At 47.7% G+C, this 15195-nt stretch overlaps 1 protein-coding gene across 2 annotated transcripts in view; it reads left to right on the top strand.

The window, feature by feature from the left end:
• The window catches only part of HIVEP3 (HIVEP zinc finger 3), a 469874-nt gene that overhangs the window by 191281 nt on the left and 263398 nt on the right, over window positions 1-15195 (top strand). The gene's annotated exons all lie outside the window — the stretch shown is intronic.

Here is a 15195-nt window from a genome sequence, read left to right on the forward strand (position 1 = left end):
GGGGTGGGATGCAGCCTCCACCTCTGGGGACTTGCAGCCAGAGGAACTCCAGCTGGAGTCAGCTGGAACTTCTGCTTGGCCCAGAGTGCAAAACTTGTGGGATCAGCCAGAAGCCAAGTAAGAGCTTTACTGCCCCTGCTTCTCCTCCCCTCTGGGCTCCAGCCCCTCAGTGGCCTGAAGCATGAACTGGGGGCAAAGTAGGGAAAGGAAAAAGAAGCTCATCATACCTCCGCTCCCTAACACCAAGTTCCCACCTGTCACAGACCCTGGTTAGTGGGGAGAGAAACCACCTGCAACCTGCCTATTCAGCCACAGAAGATGTCTTACCTTGAAATGAGATTCAAGTGTTCATTCTTGTGTTAAAAGTATATTGAGTACCTATTCTGGCCAGGCATTCGTCCACACTGGCAGTGGGATTTCACAGTGAACGAAATACATAAAAATAACTTTCTTTTGTGGCCAGCCTGGTGGCGCAGTGGTTAAGTTTTCATCTTCTGCTTTGGTGGCCTGGGCTTCACTGGTTTGGACCCCGGGTGTGGACATGGCACCGCTTGGCATGCCATGCTTTGGCAGACATCCCACATATAAAGTAGAGGAAGATGGGCACAGATGTTAGCTCAGGGCCAGTCTTCCTCAGCAAAAGAGGAAGATTGGCAGCAGATGTTAGTTCAGGGCTATTCTTCCTCAAAAAACTTTCTTTCAGGCCGGCCCCTTGGCTGAGTGGTTAAGTTTGCGCGCTCCGCTTCGGAAGCCCAGGGTTTCTCCAGTTAGGATCCTGGGCGCCGATATGGCACCGCTCGTCAGGCCATGCTGAGGCGGCATCCCACATGCCACAGCTAGAAGGACCCACAACTAAAATATGCAACTATGTACTGGGGGGACTTGGGGAGAAAAAGCAGAAAAAAAAAAAGAAGATTGGCAACATTTGTTAGCTCAGATTCCAATCTTTAAAAAACGAAAAAGAAACTTTCTTTCAGAGCTAACATTTTAATGAATTAATATCTAGATTAGACATTTTAAAGTTTATGTTTTATGTTATAACTTAAAATGACCATGGCATTGTCTGTTACCTAAAAGAAAGCAGAAAATTCAGGGACAAGTAAGTATAAAATAAAGATTTAAAACATTTGGATTTTAATGGATAGCTATTTACCAGACAAATACTACCAAAGAAAGCTGATATGACTAAATTATCAGAGAACAACCTGTTAATGAAGACTGTTACTAAGTATTTAAAAACAGGATTCACGAAGCTATAACAATTCTGAACTTTTTTGTACCTAATAACAGAACTTTAAAATACATAAAGCAAAAATTGGCAGAAAGGCAAGGAGAAATGGACAAATCTCTTGTTATAAACGGAGATTTAAACATAACTCTCGCTACAACTGATACATTGACCCCCCAGAAATTATCAGGGATACAGAATATTTTAACAACACATTTGACAAGCTTGATCTAAAACAGAGATCAGCAAGTTATGGCCTGTCGGTCAATTCCCACCTACTACCTGTTTCTGTAAATAAAGTTTTATTGGAACACAGCCTTATTCATTTATTTAGTATTGACTATGGCTGCTTTTGTGTTACAATGGCAGTGTTGAATAGCTTGACAGACTGGTTCTGCAAAGCTGAAAATATTTACGATCTGGCCCGTCATAGGACACTTGTTGATCCTGGATCTAAAACGTTTATACAAAACCCTGCCTCTAACAATTAAAGAGAACATGCTCTTTTCAAGGACACATAAACATTTGTAAAAATTGATAATGTAGCAAATATTGACTAAGAAAAAGTAACCAAGATCATATATACCTCTACCCACCGAAATAAACAATATCATATATATATCTGACCACAAAACAACTAAATTGGAAATGACTAATTGAAAGATAACCAGTCCTCCCATACATTAAAATTTTTAAAAAATCTTCTAAATAATTAATGAATCAAAGAAGAAGTCTTAATGGAAATTATACTTTTGAATTGAATGATAATAAAAATGCTACATTTCAAAACATTTAGCCCAAAATGGCTAAAACCAATTCTGACAGGAAAACATAAAGCTCTGAATATTTATATTTGAAAAGGAGAATCAGAGTCCAAAAGTAGGAAAAAGAACAAAAGAGTAAACTCAAAGAAAATAGAAGAAAGGAAATGTTAAAGACTGAATTAATAAAATAGAAAATAAAGAACCAATAGAAAAGATCAACTAAATCAGAAAACAAAAGATAAAGAATCCTTTAGCAGGACAGACCAAGCGAAAAAGACAAGAGGAACAAATAGACACTATTGAGAATGAAACTGCTTTGTGGTTAAATGGCAACGGACTGGACCGAGCTGGGTGATAGGCACAATGCATTCCTTTTATTAATCTCTGTACATTTCTGTATGTCTGGAAGATTTCATCACACACGCGCAACATAAAATGTGCAAACAAGAAGAGTGTGGGCTCTGGATTCAAACGGCCTGAGCTTGGAGATGGGTTCTACAGTTTACGAGTGAGTGCCTTGGGGCGCCTGACTTAAATTCTCTGTGCTTCGGTTCCGTCTGTAAAATGGAGATAATAATAGCATCTGGCTCATCAGCTCCACGCTGTCTCCTTCTCGAGGAGCTGAGATTTCAGGCCAAGGTTTCATTGACGCTGATTTAAAAAGTTTTTTTCTCTTGACTTAAGCTTGCCCCAGAATCACTTAACACATCTCCCTCCCCTTTAGGCAGGGACATTAAACCACTCTGGAGACCCTGGGAAGCTGTGTTGGTGCTCTAGACTCCACCTGTGAGGAAGTGGATGGATTGTCAGGGGAGGATGTGGAAGGAAGGGGCAGAGCTGGGAAGGTACAAGGAAAAGAACCAATATTATGTTAAGTCCCCACGGTGCATCAGCTAGTATGCTAGATGGAACACCTATATCTGCCTGTGAAATGTAATAATCATGTTATTTACCACTGACTGTTCATTTTCGTTTGGCGTCACATGTCAAGATATCTCCATGCTGCAGTGCATCCAGTTTGTGGCTTCTAATGACTGCATGGTATTCGATGGTGCACCAAATCCAGCCATAACGTCCCCTTACCCTTTCCTCTCTCTCGGGCACTTAGGTTGCCTTCAATTCCTGGCCACAGGAAACAATACTGGTGAATTTCTTCAGCGATGACCTCTTACAGAACCGTGTGAACGTTTCTCTGGGATTTGGAGCTGGAGGTGAATTTTCTGAGTCACAAGGCAGATAAACACATATTTAAACTAGATACTGCCGGGTTGTTTTCCAGAATGGCCACGCTCCTTTGCACCGCTCCCCACAGGGCGTGAAGATCCCGCTTCCCTACACACTCACCAACACCAGTATTATCAGCATTTACAACATGGGAGTCTAATAGTATCTCATTGTGCTTATTTTGACATTTTTCTAATTACCAGTAAATTTGGAGGTCTCTTAATACACGTTATCCGTTTGGCTTTTCCCTTCTGTGGATTTCCCTTTGCTTTCATATGCTTTGTCATTTTTCTGTTGAGTTTCCTGTCCTTTTCTGATTGGTTCTCAGGAGCTCCTTATGTATGCTGGAAATTGACCATCTGTGGTGTTTAGACATCACAGATACCTTCTCCCAGTCTTCTTGTGTCTGTAACTTTGCTCTGGGGTCCTTCCTTGGATGGTAGAGCTGGCCTATGGTTGCTCAGCTCAAGAGGGTACAGTCAGGATCGGAACCCAGGTCAATCTCCCTCCAGAGTCCTTGCTCCTTCCATAGCATCCCCCACCACCTTTACTTTTTCCAAAGAAGGCAGTGCTCCACTTGGTCAAGGCAGCATTTGGATATTTGGAAAGAAAGGTAGTAGGGCATTCCCAGAAACTACCTAAAGAAGAACCCTACCAATGCTGCAGACACCATGTTGATGCTTAAAAGATGAAGTTTCGTGATTTTTAAAAGGCCTTTTCAGGAGCTCCTTTCTCTTTTCTTGCCTTCACATGGGGTGACCATCATCTTCCTGGTTGTAATTATCAGGCACTAAGCATACATCTAAATGGAGCATTGAACCACAGGTCCTCTTGGCGACCTGGGATCCCACCCACAAGCCAAGTTGAATACGCAAAGCTTCTCCAGTCTCCCCACATCCCCTACTCAGCCTTGACATCCCAGCAGGCAGTGGCCTCAATTCCCCAGCATCCCACATAAGGGACCTCAGGTAATTCATCTCTGACTCACTTCCGCCCTGTTTTCTGCCAAATCCTGCCCCATCCTTTTCTCCCTGCTGTGTTGAGCTTCTTTGCAGCTCCTCTGATCCAGCCTCCTCTCTCCAGCATCACTTCCATCCATTGTCCCTCTCGTGTCTCCATCCCCTTTGTCCTGACCTAGCTGTTATATGGCTATTCCTCCTGGCTGAAGATGTGCTCTGAGGCCTGAATGTGGGTCTCAGCTTTGCCATTCACCAGCACTGGCAAGAAAACCTTTCCCAGCCGTGGTGGATTCATCAACAAGCATTCAGTAAAAGTCTGCTCTGTTGAGTGCTATGATGGGCACCAGCAGTTTGACAGTGAATGACAGAATCCCTGCCTGCAATTTGCTCACAGTTTAGTGGGGGCAGACATGTAAGCCATCGGATGCATCCAGTGTGATGTGTGTGATAAAAGATGTGCTTAGAAGAAGTGATTAATTTGGCCTAAAAGGAGATGGAGACGGTCAGGGAAGACTTCTTTGAGGAGCTGATACTTGAGCCAAACGTGGAAGGATAGGGATGAAGTTTCCAGGTGGGCAGTGCTAGTGGAGGGCAAAGGCATGGCAAGATGAAGCCAGCAGCCATCTTTAGGAACGCAGGTTTCTGTCCCCATCTTTCTCACCATGAGAGCCACGTGGGAAAACATCTGCTATCACCAACAAGTGCTGTAAAGATGGAGGCTATTAGTTGTTATTTGATTGAAAATTTGCCTTTTGGGTTTGATCTGAAATAAGAGAAATGCTGGGTTTCTTGTCTCACCGGGTTTGGGTGGCCCACTCCAGTGGCTACCTTCCATGTACCCACCCCAATGTGCACAAGGGAACTGCTCATAAGACTATGCTTTCTGTTAAGTGTTGGGACTCATTGTTCCTCTTTCTTATCTCTATGTCTGCTCTGTCTAGGCTTCGCATGGGAGCTCCTGAGAGGTGGGAGTGAAGAAAGACTCAGGATTGTGGAGTCAGGCTGACTTGGGTTTACATGCTGGGTCTGTCACTTTCTTCTTACTAATTCTGACCCTGCCTCCAAGGTTACCTTGATTAGTTTAGGCTACTTGGCGATTCTTTGAGTACTCACTCTAGGAACCAACAGGTGGCTAGTTATACCAACAGAGTGTGTGTACATTTTAGTTGTTTAATTCTGAGGGCGCATTCTACATGTAACTTGAATAAAATCCAAACTTCTTCCCTTGGCCTAAGAGTCATTGTGTGAATCGACCTCTCTCATCTTCCACTGCTTTCCCTGAGCTCTTTAAGTCCTGTTAACACGGCTCAAGATCATTGCTACCTCAGGCTGTTCCTTCTGCCTAGAACTTCCTTCCACCTGATTTTTATATGGCTGACTTCTTCCCAGTTATCAGCTCAGTTGTCACCTCTTGTTGCCCCCTAGTCAACTGTTTTATTTTCTTCGTAGCACCTATCACCTGAAATTGTCTTATTTATTGTTTACTTGTTGACTGTCTTTCTCCTCTGCTGGAAGTTAAGTTCTATCTTGGGAGAGACCTTATCTGTCTTGATTGCCGTTGCACCCCCAGAACCCACAACACTTCTGTGTATGTCCTATATTCACTCAATAAACACACTTGAATCAATGGGCAATTGAATAAATGGATTTACTGAAAGAAGAAGCAACTCTCCATTTAAAAGTAGGGAAGCTGACTCCTTTGGTACCTGTAAATACCTGTAGAATTGAAACATAAATATTTGTGGAACTTAAACATATTAATGCATAATAAGGCTTTTGGTTGAGAGCACCATGAAAAATGATCATAAATGAGTAATAATGACAAGATTAGCGTGCTGTAGGAGGCACTGGGGATGGAGCCTAGTGTATTTTAGGCCAATTCTTGATTGTGAAATAGAGTTTGGTAAAGTGCTTCACCCGGTTGCATAAGCTCTGTGGCTGGAATGGGGTAGGAGGCCCCGGCCCTGGAGACGCAAGGCCTGAGCTCAAGTTCTGCTTTGCTGTTTCTTAGCTGTATGACTTTGGGCATTTCTCTTAACTTTTTGGGGCCTCCATTTCCTCATCTGTGAAATGGCAACATACTAACCACCATGGTGGCTATGAGGACTGACTGAGGGGATGGATATAGTGCACATGAAACATTGGCTTGGTGCAGGATGGGGAGGGAGCCAGGATCGTCATCATGTGACCCTGCTCTCTGGGCAGCTCTGGCCCTGGTGGTACATTTCAGAGGGCACACCAGATCAGTGTCTGCTGAGTGCTGGCTGAGCGGCGCTCACGGTTCTCCACCCTCTGTGGTCAGAAACCAGCTTTCCGCAAGCCTTACAGACATGAAGTATTGGGGCTTGAATTTTATCCATGGCCAAAAAAAGTCCTTGTCTTCTTGGCTCTCACTATTTAGCATCTTGTAAGGATTTCCCTCAGCAGAACTAATAGCACCCGAGCTCGAGAATGTCAAGAAATGAAGCCTGTGCCGTTGGAGGATGGGCTGTGTGGGGGTCTGGAGGGGCTGTTGTGGATAGCTGCAGGATGGCGCTGGACCCCCAGATGTCTCTTAAGCAGAGAGGCCCAGGCTACCATGCTGAATGGTTGGGGAGGAACCTCCTGCCTCCACCACGAGATGCTGTGCTGAGTCTGTGAGATGAACACTGTTGTGGTCCTTTCTATTTGCACCTCTGTTGGGGGAGAGGAAGCTGGCTAGGAAAGACCCAGTGTTTAGACACTGCTGCTGTGACCTGGAATTAAAAGGGGAGTGTTATGTGGCATCATGTCTGCTTCCCCATTTTAATGGCCTCTTATGTGTTAGAATTACTTATTGGACATCATGCATGGGGTTGGAGGGCACTTGGTGACTTCTGCTGGCCCTTTCTGTTTGATTTCTCTGTGACTCTAAGGCTTCTCCTTTTGGCCTACAAGATATATTCCCTATGGTCAGCAGCAAAGAGGAGGTTTCCACAGCAATTTCTATTCACCATGGTCCTGGGGAGAGAAATAGCACCTCTTTTAGTGGCTAGAGAGAGACAACTGGAAGAGGGCATGTGGGCTCAGTCTCTCAGGCTCCCTTTATGCCACTGAGTCTTGGCAGCATGTTTGGGAAGAGGACCAGCTGGTGATGATTGCCTGGCAGATGTGTGAGTTACTGATTTTAGGCTACCATGCCAGTACTGCTTCCAGGTCACCAGAAAGATGAGATGTCTTTGACCCATAGTGGCGTCCCCTGCTAGCGGAGGCTGCAGACCAAATGTTAAGAGTGCTAGACGGGGTCTGGATGACTGGATTTGAGTCCCACTTCTATTTCTTACTGACTGTGGGATCTGGTACCCCAGAGTCCTCATCTCTAAAATGAAGGTTTTGGACCGGGACCTGGAGATAGCTGAGGCTCCTGCTTGCTCTAGGAGGCTCTGAGGTCCCCTGGAGCACAGGCTCCTGGGGCACGGCTGGGTTTGCTGAGGCCCAGAAAGCCACTGTGCTCCGAGTGCTGCAAGGAGGACTGGCTTCCTGGCCCATCCTAACAGGCTGCACCTGTCAAGCAGAGACCCTTCTCTGCACTGTCTCCTCTGTCCCTGGGAGGGGACACTTCTCATCTCACGGATGGAGCAACTGCTTGAGTAGTGGGTTCTTAGCCCGGTGGTTCACCTTCTCTGGGCCCAGGAGCTGCAGGTCCTCCCAGTAGTCTTGGTATTTGCTACTTTTCCTTCCCTGGACAAACTTGTCACTGTCATTCTTAAAATGACATGTCCAGATGGGAACACAATACAGATGTGACCCAGCTATTATAGAGGAGATGTTCGAAAGCTGCCAAGCAGTGTCTAGAATTCTGACATTTCCCCAGCTGGCCTTATCCTCTCTTTATGCCAAATCCGTGCCATCCTATTAGACATCTGTCTGTTTCAGGCGGAAAGAGAGTTTTCTGTTTGTGTTTCTTGTGTGTTAAGTTTGTGAGAAGAAAGCCTAAGTTAGAGTTAAGGGCTGACTCTGGCTCCCCCTTGAGGACAGCTGGCTGTGATTGGGCAGCCTCGCATACCCTCGTGGCTGTGAACTACTGTGTCTGTCTTAAGGCAGCAGATCCTTTAATGACCTGGGTTGTTGTGTTTATTAAAATATCATCCTGGGGGTACTTTATATCTTTATAAAAAAGATTTGATTGAGTCTCTGTCTGTCTTCTGAAGCGGGTGCCTCTGGGCATTCCTCTTCGTCATTTGGCACTTAGGTGCTTCTCTTGGCCTCTGCTTGCTCATCTTTAAAATAAGGCAATTTTTCTAGCTCTAAATTATATGACTCTTTGGGAGTTAGATAGGGCTTGTCTTTACAACTACAAGAGATGCTGTTTTTGTGATTATTGCCAATCTTTTTGGAATTTATTACGACCTTAAAAAAAAAGAATTCATCCTTTTCCTAACTTTATGCCTCACCTTCCTATTTCTTATCTTCTCCTGATGTTTTGCCATTCCCACCTCCCTAGCTCGAAGATACTGAGTTCAACAGGAAGCAATGTAACACAGGGATAAAGGGCAGTGTCTCTGGAGGGGCCTAGCCTGGGTGTATGGTCTGGGTCCGTCGTGCCCGGCTGGGTGACCTTGGGTGAGTCACATAACCTCTCCATGTCTGCTCCATTATCTGTAAAAAAAGGGGGGCGGATAATGCCAGCACTTGTCTTATAGACAAATGCATGTAAAGTGCTTACAGTGTTCAAAAGAACCATTCGTTGTTATTGTTGTATTTTTATGGGGTGAAGTGGCAAGGATAACCCAGAGTCACCACCAGACTCTTTTGCTCTAGAAAATACAGCAAACAAACAAGCAAATAAACAGAAGACATGGATCCCAAACTTTCCAGTAATGTCTGTTTTGAGTAGGAGACCAGCACAGGCCACTGTCCCCACCATCAGGAGGAGAGCCAAGCTGACTGGCTGGCAGAGTGGGCCACGGAGAGCAGGTCAAGCCAAGGGTTTTAGAGATGGGGTCACAGCCAGGAGGTTATTCATTTCTGTCCACTAGGCAATAAATGCTAACTAAGGAGCCCATGGACCACATCCTACAGCAGGTATAAAAAAGGATTCAGTCATTGGAGGACTGAGACCAGTAGGAAAGATAAACAGGTCAATAAACAGTCATAATGCCCTTTAAGCACTAAAAAGGGGCATCCTAGGAGTCTGGAGTTGCCAGGGAGGGATTGGGAAGTACCCAAGGCCAAGATATGGAGCAGGTGAGATCCAAGGGAGTGAGAACTTGGTGAAATCAAAGTTTCAGGGCCATTGAGGCAAACCCATGGCCTGAATACCACATAGGCCTCCTGGCTTCTCAAAAAGACCCACATCATAAGTGAGGGGTAAAAAGTTAGAAAGCTACTTCTCAACGTGAGAAGAATATATATATATATATATTTTATAGGAGACACAAATAGTACAACAATGAAGCTAAATTTATTTTGAATTGACTCATTTTTAAAAGAATGTAGTGGCGTACATAAACCCTGAATAAGCACTGTTCACCACAGCACTGGTTTTAGGGGCCCGGTCAGGAATGAGGGTCAGTACCTTGGAGAGCTCCAAGGGGGTTCCAAATAGCTGAGGCAGGCAACTAGTTCAGCATGACGCAGAAGCCTGCTGCTGGGACGAGCGAGGTGCCAGCCCCCATCTGCTGTGGGCCTCGACATTGAAGGCTGGTGCCTCTCTTCGGTGGAGGCCCTGGGGCGGGGTGGTGGCAGATGGGGAGCAAGGGCCCAGGATGGAGTTTGGGTATCTTCCGTCTCCCTGGATGCAGTCTCTTGGGTACCTGCATGGTACCCAGGAGAGATCATTGCACCATTCTAGAGTCAACTAGGAGGCTGTCTCACCAGGGTGTTTGTGGAGGCTCGCTGTCTTCAAGGTGGTTGGTAGCATTTCTCTTGTAGGACTTAATTATTTGAGATAAGAAATTGAAAGTGTTGTTGCCACCTGAAGGCAGAATCAAAGAACTGGGACAAGCTCAGCAGCAGTTCTGGTATTTCAGCCTCATGGATATGTGGATTTCTCCAACCACCCAATTCATCCAGCTGTTGTGGGTGGCCGGGTGACTGTCTGTGAGACACAGGGTGAGACGGGCATTGAAATGTGGAGCCTGATTAAGTTTGGTATAAAACCTGACTGACTGCAGTTTGGGGACATCCCCCCACATGCATCTGGTGTGTGTGCATATACTGTTCTTTCCCATCAGATGGGCGTATGGTTTGGACATTTCTCTTCTGGAACAAAGCATTTAAAAAAAATAGCATATATGTCCAGGAAAGTCCCCAGCCAGGTATGGACTCAGATGGTGATGTCAACAGACTTTATCCTCAAGGCTCCTCCACTTCCCCTTTTTCTTATGTCTCTGTTCTCCTCCCATTCACTTGTCCCCGTGTATTTATTGAGTGTCTTTTCTATGCAGGCCTGGGGTGTGCACCCATGGTCGACTGTTGCAATTGTATGCCCTAGATTCTCAGGAGAATTCTGATTATAGGTACTTTCATTCTGTCCGTGGAAAGTGATTTGTTAAATACATAACTGAAAGTGATTTAATTTTATGCTTTTTTAAAACATAACTACATTCATAAACTAGAAAAAATAATCTTCAGTCAAACCATGTCTGAATTTTGCTTTTAGGAAATATGGTCATCATATGTCAAAGACAGAAAGAGAAGATAATCTTCATCTCCTGGGCCAGCTCAGTCTATTGGAGGAATCATCTTTGTTGAGAAGGAGCCCGAGGCTGCACTGGGTTCAGTGGGAAGGAGGGTTATGATCGATTAGTGATGTCTGCCATGAGCATCGTAGGGCCAGTGGTGGTCTGTGGACTGTCTCTGGCACCAGCCATTTCTGTTCCAAGATTTGACTGTCTTCAAGCTGCGCCAAGTCTTTCTTGTCAATATACAAAGCTGCCTCCGTCATAATGTAACCACCCCAGAGGCTGGAAGAGACCCATGCCTCAACTGAGCCTTCAAGGATAGGCCAGGAAAAGGTACTATCTTAGGACTTCTCAGCACTCCTTGCACAGAACATAGCCAGCCCTGTTCTGAACCCCAAGCCAGGTTTCTTAGCTTGAGGCCACTTAGGTTAGTGAGGAGAGCCTGGTGTTTGGAGGCAGGCAAAACAGGCTGTGAATCCTAAATGCCCTGGTGCACTGTGTGACCCTGGGAACGTTACTTAACTTTTCTGTTCCTTAGTTTATTTGTCTGTAAAATTGCAATAATAATACCTACCTCTCAAAGTCATTATAAGAAATATAACATATTCAAATCACATGTGGTCGTGCCTGGCACATAGAAGGTGCTCCATAAACAGGAGCTGTTATGACAACAACTTATAAGGACTGAGGACTGCATCGCTTGCTCTTGATTGGCTATTTGAATAAACCTATTTTAAATAATGGATGTCACTTGTACTTTGGGGAATAATTCCATCCCACTTCTCCTCCCAAATCTGAAAAATAAATAAGGGAAGTGACCTTTACTAAGTGATCTGGAATTTCAGTGGAAGGTTCTATAATTGCTGGTTAACAGGCCCGGGAAACCAGCTCTTGTGCAGTAACTGGAGGTGTACAGGTCAGGACATTTAATTATGGCCTGGCCGCCTGGAATAGAAGCCTTGCCACCATGACAACACCTTTCTGCACTGGCCTGATTATGTCAACAAATTGCTAGTTCCCGGCCCAAACTGGACAGCGACAAGGGCTTTCTGCCACTGAAATCTTTGGGTCTTGATGTGCCAGTCAGGTTCCTTTACAAAGGCCAGGTGCAGGGGGGGACATGAGGGAGGAGGGTAAGATGCAGTCCCCGCTGGAGAGGTGCCTGCCACCGTCTGGTGGGTGAGACGAGCAGAGATGGGCCTGGGAGGGAGAGGGAAGGCATGTGCCGTCTGCAGAGGTGGCAAAGCAGCTTGGTCGGTGGAGCGTGCGCAGGTTTGCATCCAGCCCTGCTCCTTACTGTCGTATGTGCCTGGGACAAGTAACCTCTTTGGGCCTAGTCTCTCTATCTATAAAATGGAGGTAATCATAGCACTTATGTCCTAGGGTTGCCATGAAGACTAGATGTGGAAATGTTATGAAATGCTTAGGACAGTGTCTAGCACATAGTGTAAGTGTTTGATGTTATTATGGGTTATGACTCTAATTATCTGGAAATAGAATGGCTTCTGGGGTCTGAGTTATCAGGGACAACAGCAAGGACCATTGGGTGCCTCCTCCACTACTCCAGCCTTGGCTGCAGCCTCCTGACTCCTGCCCTCCGCCCCCCTGCTGGACAGCTCTGTGCCTTTGCTCCTGCCCTTTGCCCCCTTGACTTCCTGACCTGGTCCTTTGCACGCACCATTCAAGACCCAGGCCACACGTTGCGACCATCGTGAAATCCTTCCTGGTCCTCGGCCTCCCCACACAGGGCCTATCGCCCTTCCCTGGACCTCCCAGAGCATCTTTCACCTGGCAGTCTTAGCCCTGTCCACGCTGCCCCAGTGATTTGGTTTCCTGGGTGCCTCCATCATCTGCCAAGCTGGAGGCAGTCAGACAGGGACGTGCATTCTGGCTCCCCGCTTGCTAGAGGTGAGACACTCGGGAAATCATGTCCCCTCCTCTCTTGTATTTACAAATGGGCACACGGCCTGGCAGGGCTGTGTACAGATTGTGTGTCTGGCCCACCATTGAGTCCCTATGAAGGTCACACTCTTCCCTCCCTCCCTCTCTCCTCACTTCTGCCTCCCTGACCTGGCATGAGTCTGGCTCTCCAGTGAGGTCCAACATGCCAGTCCCAAGCGCCCTCCCTCTCCTGTCCTCTGGTTCCTGGGATCCACCACGAGGCCTGATGCATGATGGGAGTCAATGTGTATCTGTATTTCCCTCCCTCCCTGTCCTCATTTCATACCTTCATTCCCTAGTGCGGGGCTGTCAAACAGCGGGGAGGGGGCCCTCGGTATGAGGATGAGGGGTGGGAGTGAACTGGGACCAAAGGAGCATAGGAGAGGGTTCTAGGGGCCCGGCCCATGCCCTCTGCTTGGCTGGGCCCTGCTGTACCACAGGAGAACTAACTGTGCTCTACTTTTAATTTTGAAACATGTCCATGGGCACTATCCCTCCCACATCAGAGCACAGGAAAGTGGCAGAGGTTGAGAGTGGGAGGGGACCCGGGGGTGGGATAAGTCGGGAGGAAATTAAGCTCAGTGACCAAGTGACCTGGGGATGATTCATCCCGTCCTCCTGAGAGGTGTCAGGTGTGTGTGGGTGGGAGTGGGGTGAAGGTGGGGGTGGCGAGAGTGTCACAGTCTGAGTCTTGTCGGGTTGACCTTTCTTGGGAAAAGCGGGGAGGGCGTTGAGATGGGAACCCTTGCCCCACTGGAGTCCTGAGATGCCCCTGCCCTCAGGGCTGTGAGTCAGGCCTGAGCGGTCCTGCCAGCCCCGCTCTGCCCCTGCCGAGCCCCCACCCCCACTGAAGTTCTACGAGGAAAGCACTGAGGTGTCCCCACTCAGCTGTTACTCGTGATGGTGCCGTGACAGAAGCCACCCTCGTTGGCCCCTGGCTATGTGCCAGTTGTGGGATAAGCACTTCACATTCTCGCCACAGCCCTCAGAGGCCGGCGCTGCTCTTAGCCATTTAGCACGCGTGGAAACAGAGCTCACGGAGGTGAAGTTATTTGTCTGAAAGAATGTGAGTGGCATAGCGGATCACTCCCCGGTCTGTGAGCCTCCAAAGCAGTCAACTACCATGACATTCTCTCGGTGAGTGACCAAGGACAAGGGGAGCATGCAAAGGACAATGCCAAGGAGGTCTCGGGATCATCTGGGTCCTCTGTGTGGGCAGGTCACTAACCCTGGCCTGAAGTTATGGCACCCAAGGCTGTCGACAAGAAGAGGGGACCTGTGAAGGGGGGCAGCTCTTGGGGAGCGCCGCTGGTCTAGGCCAAGAGGATCCTCAGTGGGACAGTGAGGGTGTTGGCCCAGAGAACAGAGGGGCGCAGCCCGAGGTCCTGGAACCTTCAGGAAGGGAGGCAGAGAGCAGGCTCCAGAGGCCTTATCTGGCAGAGAGGACAGAGAGAACTGACATCTTGGAGATCGTTGTGTGCCAAGCTTGTGCTAGGAGCTGGGGACCCAGATCAGAATAAGGCTGAGTTTCTGCCTGGAGGAAGCTCAGTGGAGTGGGGGAGGCAGGTGAGCAGATCCACCTCACCCATATAATGAATGCAACACATGCTGCCAGTGACAGACGTGTGCTACTGTAGACAGACTCAAGGAAGAGGCAGAAGAGGGAGTGGATGTGGGTTCAGAAGGATGTGGGGGATGGTTACAGAAGGATGCCCGTTTGAGCTGAATCTTGAATGATGAGCAGTAGTTCACCAGGCAGCCTGAGGGAGGTGGTGTGGAGAAGCGTGCCAGGGAGTGGGGCTGATACCACGGGCAAAGGCAGGGAGATGGAAGACAGATGGGCTGGGCCTGTGGAAGGAGCAGCTGGAGGGGTAAGCAGGGTCTAGTCAGAAAGTGCCATGGTGTTCGTCCAGTGGCTCCTGGACCGCTGGAGGGAGGATCCAAGGGGCAACTTAGATAAATACTTAGATTGGTATTCAGAGAAGTGACTCTGGCAGCCAGAGTGGCAGAAGGACAATGTGCGGGGGGCGGCGGGGCGGTGGTGGGGGGGGGGGGATGGCGAGGCTGATAGGGTGGGTGAGTGATGGAGAGTCCTGCTAACAGCTGTACCTGAGGCCCAGACTCCCATGTCGAATCTGGGAATCTAGAACGGGGCATCAGCCACCCCTGGCTCTCCCTCCTGGCTGATGACCAGACAAGAGGTAAAGCAGTGTGGCTCAGGGTCCTGCAGGTGGAGACGGGGACCACGGGATGTAGCCCAGACTTGTCGAGTGCCTGCTTTGTGCCAGACACTAGGCTGGGTGCTTTGCCCACCAGGCAGAGATCTATGCTCAACGTAAGATGAGAAAATGGAGGAGCAGAGAGAATCAGTAAGTTCCCCAGGTCTCAGGGCTCATGGGCAGCTGAGCTGGAATTCCGCACGGGGCCTCTCTCAC

The sequence above is a fragment of the Equus quagga genome, chromosome 5 (genome assembly GCF_021613505.1).
Source record: "Equus quagga isolate Etosha38 chromosome 5, UCLA_HA_Equagga_1.0, whole genome shotgun sequence".
Classification (NCBI taxonomy): Eukaryota; Metazoa; Chordata; class Mammalia; order Perissodactyla; family Equidae; genus Equus; species Equus quagga.